Consider the following 25,897-nt stretch of genomic DNA (forward strand, 5'->3'; position numbering starts at 1 on the left):
CGTCCGGCTCATGACGTCACCTGAAGTGCGCGCCTATTGGTGCCGGCTCGTATGCATCCGCCTTTGAGGGGCAAATGCCGCTGTCTTCTAAAGTTGTATCCGACTATACATTGAGCCGCGATTGCGGGCTCACCCGCGTACGCGTACGCTTTCACTCGCACACACGCCATACGGCTCGCGGCGACAATTTTATCGGCGTACGACTTCACATGGAACCTCACAGCGACGGCGACGACGATGGTGACGCCGATGGCAGAAATGCGCTTGGAGTGTCCATATAATTGCTATCACAGTAATGGGTGGTACGCGTACGCTTTCACTCGCACTAACGCCATACGGCTCGCAGCGCCAATTTTATCGGCGTACGACTTCACATGGAACCTCACAGCGACGGCGACGACGACGGTGACGCCGATGGCAGAAATGCGCTTGGAGTGTCCATATAATTGCTATCGCAGTAATATGGACCACCTGGGGTTCTTTATTACCGTGCATCCAAATCTAAGTAAACGGGTGTTTTCTGCATTTCGCCCCCATCGATATGCGGCCGCCGTGGCCGGGACTTGATCCCGTGGCCTCGTCCTTAGCAGCCTAACACCATAACCACGAAACAACCACCGCGGGTCTTCTGCAGAGTCTTTTATCAACGAAGGGTGATAATGCACGTGAATGGTATTGCTTCTCAATATTGCTGTTCTTTCCAATAGGCAATGCTAAGGGCTTATGAAAGAAAAGAACTCTTCTTCTAATTAACAGCATTTATTTAGGATGGCAACATCTCCGCTTGCATACAGAGGTCTTATATATAATTCACTCAGAAACCGAGATAAGGCCAAACCCGATTTACTCGAAATGAAAATGAATAGCAGTTATGCGCAGGGGCGTCTATACTCGGACTCAGAGTAAAAAAGCAAAAGCAAAATAGAGGCTGCGTATAGAACAGTTCCTCTCGAGTTAGAGAATTAATTGCAGTTACCTAATGAAATCTCAGTAACGAAAAATTACGAGTGGCTACTCGACTTTACCGGAAACAATACGTACTAGGGTTTCTTCGAGTAACGCAATTTCTCTTCTTTTAAATCTTGGTACATGATAGTTGGGACACCCTCTATATAACTTGGCGCAGTCGTTTCCTCTTTCCCGCTGCATCTTGCTCTGTGACGCCCAAAACATTTTCTATGCTGATGTTTTGATTGGATGGATGCTTGTTTGGCTGACGTGTTAAGGCGAAATCCATAAACGCCTCATCAGACGGTGTCCTTGAAAACATGACGTGTGGTACAGAAGTCACGTGTACTCGCCGCGCGTAGAGACGCGCTCGTGCCACCGCCCGCACGTTCGTCGTCATCTTCGACAGCTGGCTCCGACGCCGCTCATCGTGCAAAAAAAGGCAAATGAAATGAAGACGAAAGTTAATTCAGGCACTCGAATCCGCGATCTTTGGTGGGAGAAAACAAATAATAAGAAGTAACAACGCATTCGAATGAGAATGTCAAGTAATTTAAAGAATGTCGCACGAGCGCGCAGGCTTTCACCATCTTTCGCGTATGCTAACTAGTGACTGAGTTTTTTAGTCTACTGCTTATACTTAACACCCGAAAGCCGTAGCGTTAATAATGAGCAACGCCGGAATGGAGAGTTCAACAGCATTTTCGATCTTAATGTTACCTGACCTCACATTTTACCTCCAAGAAAACCTATAATCGCCAATGCAAGTTGTTGAATACGCGGTTTGGTGTCTAGCTCATATTGCTTGAGCACTTTCCTTCGGCTGAATTTCCCGATGCATCACATTGGTTGTACGCCCGGCGTATCTTGTTGCGAACATTTTCCGCTACCGCCTTCTGCACCTCACTTTGTTTTCTTTTGATGTAAGTAGGCCTGTCCCGACTTCTCACTGCGCCTGGACGCTTCAAAGGGGACACGCAGGTAGTCGCAATGATCTGGTTGACGGAGTCGATTTCTGCTTCAGGGTGCATAAAAATGTCATCGCTCAACTGTGTTCCGTGAGGATATTTCATTGCAGAAGTAGCGAAAGCACGGGTAGCACAAGTAGTCCTTCTCTTTGGCAGTTACTGATGTTTCGGATGTTAAAGTTGCTCCAAAGCGTTAACGTCTTCGTCGGTAACTGTGCGAAATGTCGCTTCTTTCAATGAGCTTCCTGTGCTTAGAAAGGTAGTCTGCACAATACGCTCGCTCGGAGCTATACGTTGCCGCCATGAGACGCACAGGAACAGTAGATCAAGAGCAAAGCGCAAGCACTATCGGTGTCGAATGAAGTGTGAACAGCAGATCGATTCAGGCTATCTCCTGTCAGGCCATCTGCTGTTCAGGCCAGAGTTTCCCACTATAACACCTAGAGGCTAAACTGGCGCCACCGTCTATGCGAGTTTCTTAAAGGGCGCCGTGCCCTCATGGGAATGACGGGATATGTGTCTGCGAGGCTTGTGTTGGCTGATGTTGTACGAGGCTTCGCCTAAAACGTGGATATGGCTACAGAAATAATGCGTTCTTAAAGTAACATCTACATAAAAGGCTTCATTCACCCATATTACATATCTCAATAAAGTTTATTCACCTACAATGCCGAATGAAGCGAAGAAAAGCAAGAACAGACGACAAGTTGTTCTTAGGCAAGCGATAATCTTGTCGTCTGCCCCCGAACTTTAGCGGGCAGCTGATACTTTTTACGTTTCATATAATTGTGCATCCAATAGTAAGTCCTCAAAATTAAACAAAACATGTTTTTGTGTAATAATACAGGTAAAGCAGTTTTTACGTGCTATTTTAGCAGGAAATGAATCTTGTGACAGACGGAACGGTGCTAGCCAGGCGCGTCTTCAAGGCGTTTCTGGCTCTCCAAGAAGGATGCCAATCCGAAGGCACAATATAGCGGCATTCCCACGGATACCACAGCGCCGCAGCGCCAGTTTTCCCTCTAGGTAATAAAGTGAGAAACTCTATGGCTCAGGCAGTCTGCTGCCGTCATCTGAGATAGGCGCGCGCATCCGGTTACCGATAGTTTCGCTTTTGTTTCCCTTGGCATTCTACATCTTGATTTGCCACTGGGGTGCCATGTTCATACTTTCCACCTATTTTGGTACTACTGGCGTTTCAAGAAACAGAAATGCAATCCTGCCTGCATTCTAAACACTTAGCGGGCAAGAAGTCGGATCTACAACAATTGCCTATCCTTTCGTAAGGGTCTCATTCGACGGTTTGTAACTACGAATGGTACAAAATTATGCAATATGTTTTTAATTATTATGAAAGCTGATGTGGAGGAGATAAGAAGGCAAAGTTTAATAAATATCAAAATTGGTGTTTCTTTTAAATTGTCATCAGAAATGTTCATTGAAATGTCCATTGTTAACCCTGATTATCGTTGGCGGGCTCAAAATGCTCATTCGCGCAGCCACCGTCGAGCTTGACGCGCCCCATAGTGACATAGCAGTAGTCAGAGCACGCTTTATGGTTCTGTTAGCAGTCTGCACTGCAAATCAGTCATTTCATAGTGAGTGGTGGTGAAATAGCAGCAGACAACACGAAACTGACAGCCACTGTCAGCAGTTTGAATGCCAAAGCACATTCATGTGGTTGCAATGTTTATTTTGTTATCTGGCTCACACAAGTAATGCGAATAAGAGAACAAATATAAAACATCATTAGCTAAGTGAGGCCCAAAATGCTCATTCAGGCAGCCACCGTCGAGTTTGACGCGCCCCATAGTGAAATAGCAGTAGTCAGAGCACGCTTTATGGTTCCGTTAGCAGTCTGCACTGGAAATCAGTCATGTCATAGTGAGTGGTGGTGAAATAGCAGCAGACAACACGAAACTGACAGCCAATGTCAGCAGCTTGAATGCCAAAGCACATTCATGTGGTTGCAATGTTTATTTTGTTATCTGGCTCACACAAGTAATCCGAATAAGAGGACAAATATAAGACATCATTAGCTAAGTGAGGCCCAAAATGCTCATTCAGGCAGCCACCGTCGAGTTTGACGCGCCCCATAGTGAAATAGCAAGAGTCGGAGCACACTTTATGGCTCCGTTAGCAGTCTGCACTGAAAATTGAAGTGTTGTCATAGCCAATTTTAAATTTATTAATCTGACTCGAGCAAGTAATGCGAATGCAAGCACAATTATTAACGTGATTTACTTTGTTAGCATTTTTTTGTCATATTTACGTACCGGAAAATGCTCAGTAAGTTGAACGTGCATTTCTGTTTTCTTGAAACGCCAGTAGTACCAAAATAGGTGGAAAGTATGAACGTGGCACCCCAGTGGCAAATCAAGATGTAGAATGCCAAGGGAAACAAAAGCAAAACTATCGTTAACAGGATGCGCGCGCCTATCTCAGATGACGGCAGCAGACTGCCTGAGCCATAGAGTTTCTCACTTTATTACCTAGAGGGAAAACTGGCGATGGATGTTTTCTTGAAGTTAGCCCGATAGTATCTCTTTATTGAAAAGGTATATAAATATAAGCTTTAGTAGTTTGGTAAATAAGTATGCTTAGAACGTAATGCGGAATTGTTGCCGGTTTTTTATAAAAACATCTACACTACCCACAAAAACCACAAATAACTGAACACAAGCAAAACATGCACATATTTATTTCAAGAAATTTCAGCTACCTAACTTTAATATATTTTGTGTAATTCATAACCAAATTTGGCCAAAACAGCAGAGCAGGCAAGCGCGGCACTCCACCTCTTCATTATTGATTCGCGGTGCTTCGAAAAAATTTTTGGCAGCAAAACCAATTGCGGATCTCTTCTTTCCACTCCTCAGGCAACAATATATAAAATTTTGAACTAAATTTAAATGGTCGACCAGCCATCCTTCGTTCGATCTTACATGGAATCACCCTGTTAAGAAATAACTGTCTGACACTATTTTGTATTATCATTATATTGTCACGTGACACTAACAATGCAGATCGACACAGTTTTGAAACTGAGTTAAAAATCAAGAAGGTGGTACAAAAGGCCTTTGCAGCGTTACGTATTGTGTACTACCTACGCAAGGTCTATGTACGCTCATATATTCGTGTTTACCACGTAACGTACCTCACGTGAAAGTACGTACAGTGTTACTGCGCGCGGAAATACTTACGTCAGCAGCCAGCACCGCCTTTATTTGGGCGAACTTGCGTCCAGCAAAAGAAGTAACACTCAAGCACAACGGTAGCAGCGAGTAGAGTCGGCGATCGTCGGAAATCTGATCTGCGGTTCAAGCACGTCGGCTTTTATGCGTGACTCGTCGAACATGTTCAAGCGTAATCGCTGGCGCCGGCGTGGATTCGAGAAAGTGCTACACAATTCGCTTCACGCATATAATCAGATTACAAAAAAGCTTCGGGGACAACAGCCAAAGGATAGAACTATCGATAACATTCGAGAACCTTTCTATACATACGGGCGCGTCATGCATCGAGGGATGACGTTGTAACATTTGTTAGCCAATGAAAAGCAGTGGCCGAAGAGACAAAGAAGTCAGCAGACGACGCGCAATACCCTGGCGCAATCTCGTAGCGATCGTCGCAGGACACGTCCTGCGCGGCACTACGCTTTCCTTCTCACGCTTTCGCCATATGGTCCCCCTCCCGCTCTCTTCGCTATTGCCGGCTTTCATTCCCACTGCGTTCCGCGTTGCTTTTCATCCTTCGCTGTTGCGCTCTTTTACTCGCTACGCCGACGCTCGCCGCTGGAACGGGTTTATTGGAGCTGCCTTTTAAAAGTAAAAAAAAGAAAGCCTAAGCACCCGCGAATTCCGTTTGCGCACTGTTTTGCGCACTGTTTCACACAATCATTTACGACGCTGTGCATTGAACGGGTCACAAATGCTGTCTTTCGTACCTTAACCTAGAGTTCGTCTGAGCAGCGTCTCTTCTATTTTTTCAATGCAGCCAGATGCGGCCGATCCATCGGTTCACCACCCTTTCCGATACCCTTTCCGACTCCCTCCAGTCGGCTAGCGCTCGCGCCTGCTTTATATTCGCGGGGGAGAGTACCCTCTGGGTGGCGCCTCACGATGGAAGTCGGAGGAAGTAATCCTGACAGACGCCTGAAGCATCTACCGCATCTCCTCGGGAATTGCAGCGGCGCGCGCTCAGTGTCTCAAACGCACGCGTGACGCAAGCAGTCGTACCCTCTGGGTAGCGTCACATCGCGGCAACTCACTGAACTAAGGCGGACCCGCGGCTCCCATTGCAGAGCGGGAGATTGCACTGCCATGGAAAAAATGCAGGAGGCGCTGGTCCAAGTCAACGACAAAACCAGCATGCTGATTTATACATACATACATTAACCATTTCGTCCACGAAATGGAGATCTGTTGTCCCATTGTCCACAGAAGCAAGAGCCCGTGTATCATCGCATCGTTTATTCCACGTCGTCAGAATAGCTGTTCGCACACCCGACACACGTGCGCAAGCTTCGCCCGAAACAATTTGTAGTTGCTGATGTGTCCTTCTATTACAATTTGCCTAGCACGAGTGATATTACCGCATACTTGCTGTCGCATATTTGTTACAACTTGTGTACACACCTTTCATGCTAAGCTCTCTCGTAAACCCTGCCTTTCTCGCATTTCTTGCTCTACGAACCTGTCGTTGCAATCATCCCGTGGTGCATTCTTAACATGTTTGAGGGATGATTCGTCACGGTGCAAGTACCCTACAGCAAAAAGCTGTCTCCTGTCATGGCTGTTTGTTTTTCCCGGGTTATTTTATTTTTATTTTAAAGTTATTGTGAACCTTGTTCTTCTTGTATATATGGGTGGTTAAATTTGCTGCTCTGCGAACATGTACAGACCTGTTCTTACAACCACGCCGTAACGTGGAAATTTTTTTAAACAGCTTAAACAGTATGGCTTAACCAGCGAAGCCTCTTAAGCCAGTTTGAAAAAGCGTGAGTTCACGAAATTATCATCATCAGCATTGGCTCGAGCGTCGTCGTCTTCTTCCGCAGCTTGATCGTTGGTGCCCCTCAGTTAGAGCTTGTGCTCGGTACGCGGTCGTGTCACTGATCCCGTGCGCGTTTCACAAAACTATCTTCATCAGCATTGGCTCGAGCGTCGTCGTCTTCTTCCACAGCTGCCTGCGTGGCCGCTATTCTAGCGTTTAATTTCACTTCTGTCGTCGTAACGGGGAGGCAAAGCTTGCACTAGGCCGCGCAAAGCACGAGTCACCACGAAGCTGGCCGATCGATTGCGTCTCCTGGTAGTAGCTAGGTTGAACTTGGCTTTATCTAGCTTGAACTTGGTAGTCGGTCAGTCATAAAACTTTATTCTCGGTACTGGGAGTGATGGGTTCTGCGACCCCACCAGATGGCCCTCAGTCTGTGCTGAAGGCGACCTCTTGGGCTTGTACCCGGACTTGTACTTCGGATCAGAGCTGGCCAGCAGGGTCTCCCACTTTTGCGAGCCTACAAGCTTCTGGAGTTCTTCAGGTGGGGGGTCTGCGCGGCAGTTCCAAAAGGTGTTCCATTGTAGCTCTCTGACCACATTTCGAGCAATCGGGTTTGAATTCGTCTGGGTTGATGTGGTGCATTCGGACCGGGTTTGGATGAGTATGGTTTGGAGTTGTCTCCATTTATCGTCTTGAGCTTTGGTAAGACTTTTGTGAGGTTCCGCTAGCGTTTGTTTTGCAAACTTAAAGTACTGGGTGATTTCCCGGTAACTGATGAGAGCTTCCTTTGTGCGTTCCGGGCTCGAGCCGTTGATCACGGCTCGGCCGATAGATCCTCGAGCCTACTGTGAGCTGCCTCGTTCCCAGGGTTGCCAGAGTGAGCCGGTAACCAGATCAGTTCCGCGTCCACCCGGTTTTCGGGGTAGTTTTGGAGGATTTTGAGAGGTTTTTCAGATTCTTCCTCTCGAGTAATTATTAATGGCAGTTTTGGAATCACTTATAGCTGACTTGTGAATGTTATTTATCGTTTCGAATTAGTTTCTGTAAAAAACAAAATTATAGTGTTTCTAATTTCCTACGTAAGAAACCGTGAACAAAACGGCGAGACTATATATACTTCCAGCAGCCGTGAAATAGGCGCCCTGGGGTTCCGTATCCTTCGCTTCATAGCCAAGAAAAGTTGTCCGTGATTATATAGCATATAGTTTCATACAAGAATAACTGAATGGAACATTATGGCATATATTAGTATGTCTAAATGCGTCGTCTTAGACGTCACGTAAACATAGCAGGTGTAAGTGAACATTTATTTTTATCAAATGCACTTCTCTGAATTTTTGCGATTAATTTTCAACCACAAGATTGCTTTGAAATACGACAACCACTACCACCGTCAACAAGCAGAATGCAGCAGCAGCGGGATAACGCGCGGGTAGCGCCAGCGATGGGAGCGCCACTTGTCTTTGCGGACTAATGTGAATCAATCGCCCGCGAGTCCAAGAAGTCCGGCACAGCGACACAGCAGCGTCTGAGTGTTTCGGCAGCAGCGCCTCGCGATTGATTAAGCGACAGCAAACTAAGCTTAACTGTTTCCTGGTCTCTACGCTGTAGTTTGTTTTTGCTTTGCTCTTCACGTCGATGAAGTGGAGGCGTCAAGAGTGAACGGCGCACAGCAGAGGCCCACCCTATGTTTGTCAGATTTTTCACCCACACGCCCTCGTGCTCTCACTTTCACAGCCTGTGTTTTACGGATTAAGGAGCAACAAGCTTCATGCTGCACATACATGCACCGCGTACGCCAGACTTTCCTTATGGCATGAACCGCCATAAAATTATGCGAGCGTCCAATGCGTCCTTTGACACCAACTCTTCGGGCGGTCGGTAATCGCGGTTCTTGCTAGCAAGAGAAAATTTGGTTCCTAAATTAAAAAGTCCCAACGTTTACCTTCTCCGTTCTTGCTCAGTATCATTACAGCTATTACCAGGCGAAGTTAAACGTTGAATCTCTCGAAGGAAAGCTCACTGGCTATGGACGCGACAATTCCAACCGGGAGTGATTGTATGCCTAATACGTCAGGGAATGTGTGTATACTGATACCCCAGGTCGGGGGCGCTCAAGTGCAACTGGGCAGATCTCATAGCTTATTGTGCCGAGATACTTACTGACTGGTGCACTTTCTCTTGACACCTGTAGGCTCCCTTACGAAAATGTCAGATATGGACTGATATGAAAAAGGCCATATATGGGCATATTAAAAATTGGGCAGATATGGCCATATATGGCATATAAGGGCCATATATGGCCATATCTGCCCAATTTTGAATATCCCCATATATGGCCCCCTTATATGCTATATATGGCCATATCTGCCCAATTTTTAATATGTCCATATATGGGACCCTTATATGCTATATATGGCCATATCTGCCAAATCTTTAATATGCCCATATATGGGACATTTCTATATAAGGCCACTTCTAAAGTTTTAGTATGTCCATATATGGCGCTCTTATATACAGGGTGTTTCAGCGAACACTTTCAAAATATATTTAAGGTGGCCTGTGGCAGATAACCCAATTCTAGTTAATGAGCTGGCCTAATCGAAGAGGCGGACATTACTTGCACAAAAAATTGAAATGCATAATCGACTACAATCAACAAAAATTCACTAATTCAGTTTTTAACTAATTACCTGATGGCCCATATTGCAATTTACAAATTGAAGCCGGGGAGTTCGCAAGGCGATCCACTTGGAACGAATTCTCGGGATGACACCAGTTTCGGGATATTAATTCGCGAACTTTGCGGAGAAATGCATTAGGCGTTCCAGTTAATTTGGTGCTTCAATGCATAAAGCAACGATTTGTTAAGAAACTAATTGGAACGCCAATGCGTTTCTCCGCAAAGTTCGGGAATTTATATCTCGAAACTGATGTCATCCCAAGAATTTGTTCCAAGTGGATCCGCCTGGCGAACTCCAAGGCTACAATTTGTAAATTGCAATATGAGCCATCAGGTAATTAGTTAAAAACTTAATTAGTAAATTTCTGTTAAATATTCGATTATGCATTTCAATTTCTTGTGGAAGTAACGTCCGCCTCTTCGAGTAGACCAGCTCATGAACTAGAATTGTGCTACCTGCCACAAGCAACCTTTAAGAATTTTTGAAAGAGTTCGCTGAAACATCCTGTATATGGTCATATTTGGAAATTCAATAAATTAAAATCTGGGTTTTTACATGCCAAAACCACAATTTTATGATGAGGCACACGCTGGTGATCGAGGCATTCCGAATTATTTTAACTCCCTGTGGTTTTTAATGTGCACCCAATGCATATGGCACACAGGCATCTAGTGCATTTCACTTCCATCTAAATGCCACCGCGCCCGGGATTCAATCCTGAGCTTTCAGTTCAGTAGAGCAACGTACGTACGCCTTAGCCACTACGGCGGGTCTGGAATTTTATATGAATATCTCCAGTAAAAAATTCCAACCAGCTATCAGCTTACATGTCTGTTGGCTAACCCTAATTTCAGACCTTGATGGTCTACTAGCCAATCGGCATACAAGTTTACAGGTCTACAAGCCTACAAGTCTACTACCTGTCTACTACCTATTCTACTGTTTGTCGGTATGCCATTGTACCGGAGACCACTGTTCAAATGTGTATTGTTTATTGAATTGATGAATTCTGACTGTGATTGTATTACAGTCTTGCAGTCTTAATTAGAATATATTCAGTGCCCTTGAACACTAGAGTATGCCAGTCGGCACTTAAGATGGCTCACTGCATAAATATGCTCACCATTCCATCCAAAACTTCAGGTCATGGTATGTGTGTGATGTGGAAATCACATTTATAACATCTGAAAGCAATATGAACAGAGATAAAACTTTATTGCAAAGTTCACTACTACAGCACATTACCCAATTGCTGCAAGGGGTACCATTGCACTGCTTTCAGTCTCTTTTCCATAACTTCCTTTGACACGGTGTCGTCCGCGTTGTGAAAACAGCTGCACAAACAAATGAACCATTATTGCCATACGACAGAAGACTAAGTACAATACTTGTTGTGTTGATTAATACACTGAGAAATGAGGAATTGAGCATAAACATTAAAAGACTAACAAGTGGTGAAAGCAGCACAAGTAATATTTATGACTGTTTTGAAGCCAGCTTTGTGGCTGGTGAAGGGCCAATTGGAAGCAAATGCATATTTTCAAGTAATTGTAGGCCAGGCACACCAAGCTGTTCTCATTACACAGATTCCTATTGAATAGCAGCAATAATCCCAACATAGGCCTTACTGCATACCTGCTTGGTTAATTAATAATAGTACACACCGTAAGTTTGCACATTATGAAAATTCACATATTTTTCCCCCTCCCACACAATGACCACACTTACAACTCAACACTGCAACCGGTGGCCTGGTTTTGACTTCGACTGATGATAATGGCCAGCTGCGGATGCCAGTGGCAGTACCAGCACTGGAGCTATCTAGTGCTATATGCACAAAGCTAGTATTTTTCCCTTTTTTTTGTCAGTCTAGACAGGTCATGCCGCGCATGCATGGAGTGATCAGACTGCTAGCGTGCCACATAAGGTTGCAAGCTAGCTACAGCACCCACTTCAAGCTCAAAAGCATTTCAACATGCTTTGTAGAATGGCAGTCGTTAATTCAGAAGGTACTTCGGCGTCAGCAAAGTACACATCTGCCATTAGAGATGGCCGCATGAAAAGCTGAATGCTACCAGCAAGGCAAGCAGGAATTTCCGCTGACCCAAGACTGATTTTTACTCGCAAGTTGAAGTAGCAGTGCTTTATAGCTCAGAAGCCTCTGGACAGCTGTTCTGTGTAAATTTAAATGATACAGAAGGAGGCTCGCCGACTTACAAGGAAGCAGGGCATTCCAACTACAAACTTCAATGCAAGCAGCGACTGGATGATGTGCTTCATGTGGCGGCATGGGCTTCATGAGTGTGCTGTGTAAATTTAAATGATACAGAAGGACGCTCGCCGACTTACAAGGAAGCAGGGCATTCCAACTACAAACTTCAACGCAAGCAGCAACTGGATGATGTGCTTCATGTGGCGGCATGGGCTTCATGAGAACATGTCAGCAGCTGCCTTCTACATACAAAGAATCACAGACTTTCAGTATTTGTGATCATTCCCTGGCACCGGGAGGCAAGTTTAGAAGGCTGCCAGTGGAACTGTTGTGTCCATTGGTCCTAGAGGCACAGAACATGATTTCTGATGACACTGTCATCAAAAGCTTCAAGAGAACTGGCATCTGAAGCTCAACTGACACCACTGAGGACCACCTACTATGGGACGACACTACTGAAGTTTAAGAAACTGGAGGGCCAGCCAGAAGTGCAGATTTCTTAAGCTTAAATTCTTATTTGAAATGTATGTTTTCAAGGTTCGAAAATAAGACTTGTCCATTCTTGTAAGTTACACCTTTGTTTGATTCTTTGGTAGCTGGCTTTTCGACACAATCTTAGTGTGCCGTAGATTAGGCTGAACTAGGTGGCTGTGGAAATTAACTTAAGATTTTACCCTGAATATAACATAGCCTTCCACTTTGTGTCATTTTCTTAAGTGTTTAAAATAGGAATAAACAAATGCATAAAAAATACCTAGTGCATATGCTCGTTCCACAAGAAGTATGCTGCAAAGTATCAGTAGGACTGGTATACTGTAGTGATTCCTTTCCCTTCATTTCTACATTGAAATTTTCATCCACTGCACATAGCCAGCCAATCATGATCATGTAAGCAGAATGCTACCCTTACAACGCACAAGACAATTCCAATAGAATAATTACGCTATCCCAGCCCTAGATGCTTTCATAAAGTGTTTATGTAGCACATGGGCATCATACATGAGCTAAATATTCATGTACCTGTCCACAATATTTTATAAATGCTGTAACCACAAGGAAGTTTTCACATATACTGAAAAGTTTTCACAGCTGAAGTCATGATAATGTTAAATTTGTTTAAATACATTGGTACCTCTGACCAAATATTAATGGAAAATCGACAATAGAATGGATTTCAATAATACTTTAGAGGGAATGTGGGTGGCCAGCTTCAAACTTGAGCGCCATGTGACATTAGCATAACTACAGCATGAATGCATCCTGTGATGTATCCAAGTTTTTGTGATTGAGCCTACTTCAGCAAGTTGTCTGGGGGGATGTATGAGCTGAAGCAAGAGGCCAGAACAGGGACTGCTTGCACGAAGCCATTTACTGATGGGCAAACTTACCAAGCAGTAGAAAGGTACTTCAGGCTTCTAATTTCGTTGCGCTGTGTCTGGCAGCGCCTGAGGCAAACATATAGCCGAGCTTTCAAGCGACCTTTTACTATTGGCCTACTCATTCACATAGGGTCACAACACAATTACCTGCCTGTCTCCAGTGGGTGAAACTTTCCCTAGAGAATGTTTTGCCCTGCTACTTTGGTGAGTGCATCAGCTCAGTTTGTCTTGTCAAAATGGCTCCCGCTACTTCACATGTAGGGTGCATTTGTTTGATTGCCCTTGTTGTGGATTGCCCTCCTCGGCCGCAGGAAGTCGTAGGTTCAATTTCTACCACCGCATGGCGCCCACTGATTCAAATGGACACAAGTGTACCCCAGCATGGCGTTCGGCTTTCTTCAGGGAGAGGAGCCTGTGCTCTAAATACCAGTCAAAACCCTCATGAGCACAAAAGAAGTAGGTCTGGGCCATTCCCAATAGTGGCAATTTCCCATGTGGTGCCCCAAATTCCCTTTCGAAGCGCTGAGGTCCCATAATTGCCAAGCACCAGGTGCAGTGCAAGGACCTTATGAGTGTTGTTTATGTGTGTGGACTGCTTGAAAACTCTTGAGGACTGTGAATGAAGGAAGAAGAAACAGAAGGCGAGCCAGGCGCAGATTGCGTGCTTGGCAGTGCTCAGAAAAGAAACAATAGAGAAGGAAGAAGAGAGGTGGGTGCCAAATGGGCAGAGGGGGCTAGCAACTTAGAAGACGCAGGACCAGTGCGCTGTTTCGGGAGCTCCTGCCGTGGTACCTGAGGCAGCCCTGAGGACAACGCGCCTGCCTGTCGGTGCAGACGCAGAGTGGCGCCTGGCGTGACGCCATTTGGAGCAGGCCTGGCTGTAGCCTGCTCGTAGCCGCCTGTTGGAGCATCTTTAGGCTGTGTCCGGGGTGAGGCCTAACCGAGGCCTTTGCTTTGAAGCCGCCTCTTGCTCGAGGTGGCATGTGAGGTTGTGGCGGTGGAAGCAACCCGCCCGACAGCCGTTCGAGTCCTCGGGCCATGGTAATGCAGCTGTCGCCTGCCTCATCTGATGACCATTGCCGTCACCCTGCCTTGGCTGGCCTTCCACGAGGGTCATCATGCCTTGGGTCGCCTCCAACGGAAATTGTCGTGACAGCTAGACGATCTACCACTGATCGACGACACCATCAGGAATGTAGCCATGAGACGTACTGGCTCTTTTCTTGAACGCTGCGCGTAGGACTTAGTGTAGACATGTTTGTTTTAGGGACCTTTGATAAGTATTCTGTGTTTAGTGCTTGTCTTGTTACAGTCATCATCTTAAATTTTGGTTCACATCGGTTCGCGCGTCTCTGACGTTCATTACTGTTTGACTGCACACAGACATACGTGCCAAACAACTATCCATCACACCAGACCGGGAGCATGCTTGTACCTATTTCACCGGTAGGTACCTAGCGGCTGCACTTGCCTCAAGGCAGCCGAGGCTGATACTCTTCAACAAGGCCATCTGTCGTTGGACAATAAGTGCCCAGAGAGCACGCATGAAATCTCTTTCAAGATGTGAACCCTCACAAGAAGCCGAGCGCCAGGCCAAGGGACATCTCTACCCATCAGAAAGAAACGGAGGTTTTCTGGCGGCACGGGGATTTGAACTCAGTACCTCCCACATACGAGGCGGATGCTCTACTGCTATACCACTACTGCGGTAGATTCATCCAGTTGAAATGGTCAGTCATGAGGATCTGAGACCGCTTTAGCATCCAAGAGAACCAAAAATTGGGCAAGCTGTTATGTATTCATGGTTGAAATGTTGAAAGCGGCATGGGCAAACGCAGACAAAGGAGTGCTTGCACTCTCTTCATTTCTCTGCCCCTCAGTCTGCATTTGTTTTTTAACTGCTTTAAACATTCTAATCGCTTTAGCTGTACCCATGACTGTTATTTTCATTGTCGACCTATTACAGCACCTGGCATTGTGTATATAGCACAGAATGACTAACATGGGAGTGCCAATGTTGCTGTAAGTGACTGCCATGTACTTAACAGAAAAATTTATGGAGGCGTAATGGAATAAGATGGGCGTCTACAGCTCCAACAGTATCATCCCATATTATTATTATTAAGCCCTTGTCTTCAAGGAGCCTACTGGATAATTATTAGGATAGGAACTTTTCCTTGTGTGTGTTGAGGGCTTTACTAAATGCATTAGGAGCAAGTTTGAATTTTTTTGAGGCTACAGCACCAAGTAGTTCACAAGAAAGTTTCTCACTATTAAGCAACAATGGGAAAGAAGCATTGTTGCTAATATTCAGTAACAGTGCCGCACGCTGTTTGCGGCGGTATGCATGAGGAAACAGTTCCCTTTCTTTTTGCTTTTTAGTTTCGCAAGTTTGAATTTGACTGTAGCACGCTGATGCCTACAAGATGAAGAGAAGATATACAATAAAGCTTGCTCAGAGTCGGTTACTTTAGCGAGCCCTGCTCAGATTCTGATCGAGATGTATGAAGCTATGTATGGACTAAATGTACTATCACATATTTCTACTACTAGCACTAAACTTAGTACTAAGTTAAACAGAAAGATACTAAAGAACTCTTCCCTGATACCCAACAACAAACAGCATGCTTGTGTGTGCGTCACTGATGCAGAATGTAACTAACACTTTAATTGTGTTGCCTCAAAAATGAACTTTTTTTGAGAACTACCCAATGCTCCGTCCCCAAATAAGGTACGAAAAAAGCAACCTCCTCCCACAGTGGCTAGTAAGGCTGCAGCTAAGCCCCTAACGATTACAATGAAAAGAATGCAAGTTATCAATTGGCTAGATTGCCATGCAGCGCATAATACAGGATGCCATTGACCCATGGACGAAAGCCGTATACCCTGTCGTGATGAGTGCTACAGGTGCTGCAAATGTTATCGCAAGCAATTATAATGCTGACACTGCCATCCTAGACACGCTGTTCTGCGTAAGTAGCTGAAGGGCCTCCTGCAACAACTTGGCATTCAAGACAATGCCATCACTGTGGAAGACAAATTGGAGTCAGATCCATCACCAAACTTGTCAAACGGCTGAATGTGGTCTCAAAACAAGCACTGGTGTTGCAGTTTTGAGGCAAACCAATGAATGCATACAGGTTGAGAAGCAGCAGAAAGTTCGAAAAACTGAATTTGTAAACTTGATTCAGGGTATCAAGGTAAGAATATGCCACCGACACTCAAGGCAGGCAGATGGATTTGTTTTGTGCCCATGTGAACGAGCGAGCCTGATGCACAAGATCGCAAAAAAAGCTCGACCAATTCTGTTGCCTCAGATGCTGCTGGACGCAGTGCAGTGGCAAATAAAGACCTGAAGTGCCTTCAGAAAACCAACTTACTTGGTTGGTTTTGCTTTCTCGTTTTTTGATCTGCTATGTACTCCTTCCGAGTAATCATTATAGATGCAGCATCTGCTTTTTAAGTCTTGTTTTTTTAGGTTATTATTTGCTGGGCCAGCGCACATGCTTCAACCTACCTTCACATATTTTTAGAGGCAAGCGTCATGCTGTGCGATAATCCGGATTGTCTCTTATCACCTCTGGTATGCTAGGCCGTACCAATCTGTCATGGCACATGGCTATGATGTGGTTGTATTAGGGGGTCCTGGTGACTCCAATATTTGGTTGCTTTATCATTAATGTGATGCCCCATGATGGTCTTGTTCAGTACTTATAAATATCACATTTCTTCAGTAAACTGCAGTTGAAAGTAAGCGCCAAACCCGTGTTTACGCAAACCGATCTCTGCTCTACCATTTTCCAGTGATTATGCTCTCAGTAACGTGCTTAAATAGATTCTCATTTTCTACGGAAATTGTTCATGTGTGTCACAATGGCTCATAGAGAGATTCAGCTATACCTTTGCAATCCTCCACCTTGAAATCCCTATTCATCGGCTTACAGTAAGAGTCTTAAAATCGATTTCGCTCCTTTACAGACACTTTCGCCCATATTTTCACTGCACATGCTTTCGCTCTTCCCTTATATCCTCACAATTTTCTAGTGGCCCCATGACCTGTGCAGCACTCTCCAAGTGAAACAACTTATTCCATACATTTGCACTCAGTAATTTCATTTCTGTAAGCTCTGTACTAGACACTAGCTAATTATTTTATTCCTTAAAAATTTTATTTCTCTTTCATAGCAATTACTCCGGCTGCTATTAGAAAATAGCAAAACATTATTTTTATAATGCCTTCAATGAATCAAGCTTCAATGATTTAGCCTGCATATCATGTACAGCATGCAGCTCTTCTGCAATGTTTCACCTTAATCCAAAATTTAACTATCTCGATCTAGATGCAGATGCTTGCTATGCATTGCCCTTCTTGTGATTACTTTTATATGTGCACCTATGATTCATCGCAGTGTTCTTAGAGTATCACGGATGAACATCAGTTCTTCCTATTTATGGAGGTGGTGTTATGCAGGCAGTGTCTGACAAATTGAACATCTTTCCTAAAGTTCGGAAAGCAGACACAATTCTATATGAAGGAAGAATAGAACCTGATCACCTTTCTTTCTCATACAATCACCCCCAATGAATATATAAACAAAAGAAAAACTAAATTTTCTTTTAGTTATATATAACCTAAGAGTAACTCATTACTCATTAGTTTGCTGAGCTATCTACAACTGAAACTGTTGCAGCATGTCAGAAATGCTACAGTGCATTGCACATTATGTTTATCGTCAGTAAATGAGCATTTTCAGGCATCAAGCTCAGCATATCAAAGATATGATGTTGGCCTTTGGGAGGTTAAAATGTCCACAATTTTGGCCATCAATTCCATCCCGTATGATATAGGCCACATGACAACACAAAAGCATCCAAATAAGCTAACATGTTGACATCTTCAATGCCTATAAAATCATCAGCAACTTTCCATTTGTTGTTGCTTATATGAAGACCAAATTTACATGTCCCTTGCATAAACTTATGGCAAGAATATCATGATCACAAGTATTAATTTCTATAATTATGACTTAAACTCACTCTAAAACATAATCTAATAAACGTAGCACTGACATATATACATACCTGGCCAAAATATACCCAGAGCCTAACTACAGTGTTGGCCAATTAAACGAGGAAATATAACTTATTTCACTTAAAATATAGTCTATGGTACTTTACCCAAATATGACTCGAAGGAAACTGCACAAATCTGAGTGGCGATGTGGGCTTGTTGGTTGTTTATGTTGAAATGAGCGAGCTGTAGCGCGAACAGGGAACAAAGATATGAGAAGGCACAATGAAGTGCTACGTGTGATATTCTTTGTGCCTTCTCGTGTATTTTTTCGTGTGCGTGCTACAATTTGCTCGTTGCACAAATCTGTTACCAAGCTTCTTATTGTCATTTATTTCATCTTTAAGGGCCTCTGTCAGGGCATTACGTTAGCGGTGGCATATTCATGCAGTCGTCTCTAGCATTCACTCAAACCATTACCAAATGTTCACACCCTAAATGTATAATTGCTTTTAATGATGAACAAGTCTGCAATTCTATTGTCTGCGAGCATCGACAATACATATCCTGACCTCTGCAGTGACTGATCCGCTACAAATTATCTTTGAGGTTCTTAAGCTGCGTGATTTTGTACTTTTATGTTTATTAATGCACTACGTGAGACCATGAGTATACTTTATATGGCTTCGTTTTCAAATTTAAGTAACTTCAGGGTGATGAACACACACACACTTATGGAAACATGAAAATGAGAACCAGAGGGGGTTTGAATTTACCATGTTTTTTCCATTTCCTGTGGATAGCCACGAGGTGCTCCAGCAATGACAGTCCCCTGTCTGCACCGCCCCATGGAGGCCAGCTGCCACTGAGAAAACACGGATTATTATTATTATCAGATATTAGCTAGCAGCATCACATATGCAAGCCGACTTGTGTAGAACAGTGCAAGACAGTTGAAGTGACATGTACATTAGGTGAATATTCATTTAAGACACATGTAACTGCAGAGTAATGCAAATAGGCGTGCAGCTTACATGATATATGAAGCTCAAGTGCACTGTGTAGGTTATCAAGTTAGGTGTTTTCTAGAGGTCTTTGTGATTAATACACGTGATGCCATATGCACTGGAATGTGATGGTAAAGAACCGAGTGCTCCCAGTCATTCCATGAACTCAATACTATTGCTGCAGCTACGTGATAGCAGAAGGCTGTATGCACTAGTTCAAAGAGCTACCTAAAACAGGGTGCATGCCATAATTGATTACATGAATCAGTGGGAAAATGTCACTTGGTGGCTGCCACTAGACATGGGAATGGTTAAGCAGCGCTGCAAAGTGCTACTCAATGCTGGTTCCTAATTCCTTACATAACATTCACTACGTCAAAGAACAATGCCACTAAGTCCTGACCTGTCTGCCATGCAGATAAAGGTTACGCATTGCTGAAGTTGTGCTTGCAGGATGTGAAAAAAAGCTGTCCAAAAGAGAATTTAGCACATGGACAAGAATGTCAAAATGAAATCTAACCTCACTAAAGTTGTGGTATAGTGGCGACATTTCACACAATATTTCAATAGAACCATGAAAATTTCTGTTAAATTGAAAGCTTGCCTATATTGTTGTGTTGTACCCATGTATTAGTGCTATGACAAATGAAGGATCTAAGTTGACAGATGAAGCGACAAACTTAAAATGTCCACGTGCATACATGCTAAAAGGCAGTTTCCCTGTTTCATTACATTTTCCAAACTCTTGCAGAGCTGTTGTATATTCTACGAGTACAAAGCATGGCTCGATAATAGAATAAACCGCACAGTATGTGCTGCCACGCTAACAAATTGGTAAAAGAAAAACAAGGAAAGCTTCTGCTGTCATGATTTTACCATTAAGTGGACTCAAATACTACATGAACACATATATCGAGAAAAAAAATTGGTTTCAACAAATACAAGCAACGTTTGGAGTCAGCCCTATTATAACAGTTACCAACTCATGTGAACAGAAAAGCAGGTGAGAGCACACTGGCTCAGGCTGAGCCATTTGCCTTTCCTGCAAATAAATCCTCACACTCTGAAGCTCATATTGATACTCCCTTCAGTCACGGTGTACATAATTGTGTGCACAACTTATTTTTGCCATTTCTGTGCAGCTGTGTCAAGGAAATGACCACAAAAACTAATCTTAGGGTAAATTAAACATTATGGTTACCTCAAGTACCTTCATTTCACTTCTGAGGGAAATGTATTGCTACCGAAGATAGCTTTGGAGAAGGCACTACAGTGTTTGACGGAAGGTGTGATGTGGGACATTTCTGTAGCAATTGCTAAATAATTTTCTTCTTTCTAGTAAAGCTTGCAACCAATAATTAACTTGTGCAGGTAACACACTAGTGATTCAGTAATTTTTTATGAAGAGACCTATCATTACAGCGTGCACAACAATTAGATACTTAATCACTCTGTAATTATGGTGAATCATCATAATATGCAGTCATTCTACCATCTTGACTTGCTCTTAATGGAGTCTGCAGCACCTTGGCATATATTTATGTAAATTTCATACATTTATCGACAGTCAATCATACTTCGTCACTGAAGGGGTTAAGTGTAATCGGGCAATTTTTTCACGCCAGTGTGTGAATCGGGAATGCAGAACTTGAACGAGTTCCACTGAACGCAGTGTAAAGAAGGTAAGAGCAAATCACAACATTAAAAAACATAATGCCCCCCCCCCCATGCCACAAAATTGCTGCAAAACCAGAAAAATGTTGGCTGGTATCAAAGTGGAGCCAATGCACACGAACATGCTTGATAATAATCTACTGGTAAGAGTTCGTGCAATTTCTTAGTCCCGATGATAGATTGATGATGATAAATAATAATTTAGCCTATAAACACATCCATGTAAGTCCCGAACAAGTTGAGATATCCATGAATCTAGCTTCCTGGATCTTGCGTTTTACTCACCTATACCAGAAGGATACGCCACATAAAAGAAAAACCTGCATGCATGCCGGCATCTCTATGATACTTGCACTTGTCAGTTAAATAATAAATCGCACAGCTATAATTTCAGTCAATACAGAAAACAAATCAAGGTGAACACGGTTTCTTCAATAAGTTGTCCCAGACTGACCAAGGTGTTGTGTACTAACAATAAGCATTGGTGCACACGCTTCTTGGACAGCCCTGGGCAGTCAGGGGTGGCCAATCGAAGAGCCTAGTATACATATTGAAAATCAGTCTGCACTCCAGTGAGCCATACATCCAGAGAGAAAAAGATCTCCATTTGTGTTCTCCCTCTGCAGCTAAATCTTCGTACACCTTGCTGGTTTGGCACATCCCATTTGCTTAGCTCACTGAGGAAAGACACTGCATTAGAACGTTTTCCTTGTCGTTTGAACTTTGCCCTAGATCAGTTCATTGCTGCACATCTATGCAGCCGACATCACATGAAAACAATTTAACACTTTATCAGTGACAATCTCTCTCATTTTGGGAATGTTGTAGTAATCTTACAGTTCAATGCAAGCAACGGCGTAAAAGTTCCTTCACTGCTAAGAATGACTGTTGGCAAATTTTATGCATAGCAGTTATATCCACTAGAGAAGAAAAAAAAAACTCTTGATGCAAACAGCCGCAGCTATGCTGTGTAAACATTTGTATAGCCTTTCATATGAAAGTACCGCACAGTTGAGGCCACCTAAAAATACTGACAAAGAAGCTGTGCTGGGGCCGTATTCTGAAACGTTCGCCTAGGCGAAATTTCGCCTAGGCGAAATCAGCGTGCGCGCTGATTGGCTGGTTGAGCAAAATTTAATGACGTCGGGCTCAACCACCCAATCGGCTCATCCAATTTTGCTGAAACAGCCAATCGGCGCACGCCTGAAAGCGAAAAAAGAAATTTGGCCTAGGCGAACGTTTCAGAATACGGCCCCTGGACAGCTCTCTAGCTAGCGGCATCAGCAACAGCAGCAAATAGTAATAATGAAAGTCGATATTTAATAATTGCATTTAGTAATGTCACCAGGGTGATTTGGAGGTCCGCCAGCATGACAAAGCCCACTAATATAAACGAAGTTGGTTAAAATTCGGCTAGACGAATCGCCTAGCAGCCAGCCAGGTACACTCCATCTCTGCAAAGACTATTACAAGGTGCCGCGCACACCACAGTGAAATAAATGCAAATGATATAGCTACATCTAGCTCCAAAACTACAACGCTGAATTCAAACATAAAACAATACAAGATATTTCATAGCGTGTAGCATAGCATGACTCGAAACAAGAACGATCGATCGAATAACGCAGACCTTCAATCAAATTAATATGACAGTCAGCCTCTGTGCTAGTAGATCATTCGTACTTGTAATTGGGTTGACAGGGTCCGATGTACATACGCCACGAACTCCAAGGCAAACATAACAATAATAGGGACTGTAGACGAAACTGAAGGAGCGGATTCGCCCGCTTGTGTTTTAAGCCCAAACCGCATTCACGCGATTTTGTGCGCAACGGCGACGAGCGACGAAACGGGCCGTCGCGCGAACAGATCGCTTGGTCTTTCCGCTCAATCGCTCGGTTCTAGAAATTTAGAATACGTCGCTCGTCGCCAGGAAGTGCTATGAGCGACTAGCCAATAGCGCGAAGTCGGAACTGGATATACATCAGTCAAGTACTACCGATTGTCGCACGGAACGAGCAAACGACTAGATTTTGATACGTGCAAGGATAATAACGTAGTGAAATATTTAGAAATATTTATGCTGCTCTTTACACTAAAACCCGTTAAATTAATAAAGCAAGCGTCATGCCATTTTCGGCGAGTATTTGCTGCCCTCATAAAGGCAACACCGGGGAGACGTCGCTCGTCTCGTCGCTTGCATGCTGTACGACTTGTAGGCGACGAACGAACGCGACAGCCATCTCCATCGCGTCGCTTGTTGCGCGCAAGATTGCGTGAATGCGGTTTATACTTTACGCGGTATCGCAACACGCACTGCTTCAAAATTATGCAAATAGCACATAGCAAGAGGGGGGGGGGGAATTGTACGTACCTTTGTAAAAGTTGCGACTGCAAGTGACAATCGCCAGGCACGCATTCTCTTCAGAAAAGGTCTTCTCGGGCGCCGCCGTCCACGTACGTGGCAGCTCCATCAGCAGTGACGCGGTTTGTGCAGTTTCACGATGAGCACTGGCATATAATCATCACTGCACTGCGACAACGCGCAGCCACGGTATTCAAAAGTTGAACCGTGCGCGCGACACATACAAACAAAGCGATCGCCGAGGGACGCGCCGGTGAAGGCGCCCGCTGCTTCCCTTTACTTACAGTCGCGTTAAACTGCGTTGATGAGGACTCGTTCCGATTGCGTTCACGAATAACACACAAACCGCGGAAAACATTGCGTTAACACGGATGCACGAACGAAAATTACACACGAAAACAGGCCTCGGTATCTGACAGCTGCCGTCCATGTGCTGCCGGCGCAGCAAGCTTACCAGTGTTGCCAAGCGATACATTGCATTGGCCATTCCACGTTTGGTTTCGGTTTGGATTTCACTGAATGTGTCAAAACTTTAGCTTGGTGGTAATTTTTGGCAGTATTTCATTTAATGGGGCTTGAATAAAGTATCTAGATTGACTGATGTAGCCAACTTGTTGTTTGTGCTTGTGCAGTAGCTGATATAACGAATAGGAATTCGTGCAGCAGGTTTCCTAACTCATGCTTTAATATTCCCAGGCTGCTTTACATAGGCCGGTATATATGATTGCAAAAGTATATGTTCATGTTCTCTCTCAAAAAGTAGACATATTCATCGGGTGTGGTTGTGAGCCAACGTGCAAAACGATGAGTTTATTGTGTGTGTTTCTGCGATAAAATTCACTTCAACTCGTTACTACCTGCTCGGTGCAAGCACATTCATTTCGATCGAGATGCTTTGTCTATAGTTGCAGTGCAAAGCATCGCATTTGTTACGTGCAGTATAGCTACATCTCGTAAATAAGGCCATGCTGTCCGGCAGGCGCGGTGCTAATAACCCATACTAGACGGCAGTAGCGCACCCAGGATCTCTGCCGGGGGGGGGGGGGGGGTACATTTGTGTGTGTGTGTGGGGGGGGGGGGGGAAGCAAACACTTTACATAATATGTAATTACCTTGCTTTAGCCAGAGGAATCCAACAGCAACTCAAATGCCTCATAACTATAATACAAAACATAATTATAATAATAAATCATAATTATAATAATTATAATTTTAATATATAAGGATGATGACAATGTTTATTTCTTCAGCATTTTACTCAAAGTACTTTAAGAGTGAATGAGTAAATAGAAGACAGTAGGTGATAGAGTGTTTTTTGTTAATCCGGAAAATTCGACCTCAAGCCATCTCCTGAATGGTAATGACAGTGTGCACAGAGCGCTGAAGGTGCACGTTGGACTGGTGGGGCTCGACGCGTGAGTGGAGGGGGAGGGGGGTTACAACTACAATTTAGGTATACTTTTAAATCCTTATATGGCAATATAAGGCGTTTACTTGCAGCCATATATGACAGTAGAACGCCTATTTGTACCCTTATATGACGTTATAAAGCCTTACTTGCAGTCATATATGGTAGTATTAGGCCATATCTGGACCATTATATGGCAGTATAAGGCCATATCTGGACCCTTATATGGTAGTGTAAGGCCATATCTGGACCCTTATATGGCAGTATAAGGCCATATATGGACCCTTATATGGCAGTATAAGGCCGTATCTAGACCCTTATATGGCAGTATAAGTCCTTACATGGATCCTTATATGGCAGTATAAGGCCTTATATGGGCACTTATATGTCCAAATATGGCCATATATAAAACATATAAGGGCCATATCTGACATTTTCGTAAGGGCTTGCTTACCGGCCCGTGCGCGAGAGATTGCGGGCGGAGTTGGCACGTAGCACACCAACGGGGAGTGCCTTGAGCTGCAAGCCACGCCAATATTCTACCAGGGGAAGCCTTTGGATCGAAACTTCCTTCAGGGACGGTAGTGTCCAGGAGCACTGAACGGTCTGGAGCAAGCCAGCATACTGGAACAATGTCAATGGCTTCTGTGACGTGCGTAGCAGTGCAGTCTTCAGAGCAGTACAGGGAAAATAGGAAAGCAGTATACGAGGACTACTAAATCAGACATTGTGAGAATAATACCTTTCGGGCAGCACATGTGAAAGCAACAAAATTTGCATAGTGAACAGATCGTGCCTCAATTACTCAATGCTGTACATGCCCATGAGATATCCTTGCACAAAAGGGAACTACAATTTGACTGTTTTCGCATAGTCAGATTGTCTGGTTACTACATTCCCAAAGGATATCGCCTGACATTTTGTTTTCAGCGCGATAGCCTTAAGGGCCTCGTGTCGCAGAAAATCCGGTGTCAGCGTCCGGCGCCGGCCTCTCGCTAGCAGGAATTTCCGTATATATTTAGGTATATGTATATGCCACGCCTTGCTATATGACATGCGCTAGAATGCGGGTTATATTGCCATGCCATTCTATCACTAAAGTTGCTCATGCCTAGTCTTACAACCTTCACAAACGAGAAGAAAGGGAACCGAGCGGCCCGATTTTATTAATCATAGCAAAGGAAGCCAACAAACATAGACACCAAAGACAGCATAGGAGAAATTACTTGTACTCAGTAATTGA

At 44.0% G+C, this 25,897-nt stretch overlaps 2 protein-coding genes and 1 long non-coding RNA gene across 3 annotated transcripts in view; 2 read left to right on the forward strand and 1 right to left on the reverse strand.

The window, feature by feature from the left end:
• The window catches only part of LOC119454553 (uncharacterized), a 490,192-nt gene that overhangs the window by 118,534 nt on the left and 345,761 nt on the right, over window positions 1-25,897 (forward strand). The gene's annotated exons all lie outside the window — the stretch shown is intronic.
• The window catches only part of LOC119446552 (E3 ubiquitin-protein ligase RNF115), a 184,313-nt gene that overhangs the window by 46,724 nt on the left and 111,692 nt on the right, over window positions 1-25,897 (forward strand). The window lies entirely within an intron of this gene.
• LOC119437536 (uncharacterized) lies at window positions 10,801-24,025 on the reverse strand. The gene is made up of 3 exons (XR_005189415.2): window positions 23,256-24,025; window positions 18,977-19,065; window positions 10,801-10,932 (listed from the first exon to the last, which is right to left on the reverse strand). It is a non-coding gene; the product is annotated as an uncharacterized LOC119437536 (long non-coding RNA).

The sequence above is a fragment of the Dermacentor silvarum genome, chromosome 1 (genome assembly GCF_013339745.2).
Source record: "Dermacentor silvarum isolate Dsil-2018 chromosome 1, BIME_Dsil_1.4, whole genome shotgun sequence".
In the NCBI taxonomy this organism is placed as follows: Eukaryota; Metazoa; Arthropoda; class Arachnida; order Ixodida; family Ixodidae; genus Dermacentor; species Dermacentor silvarum.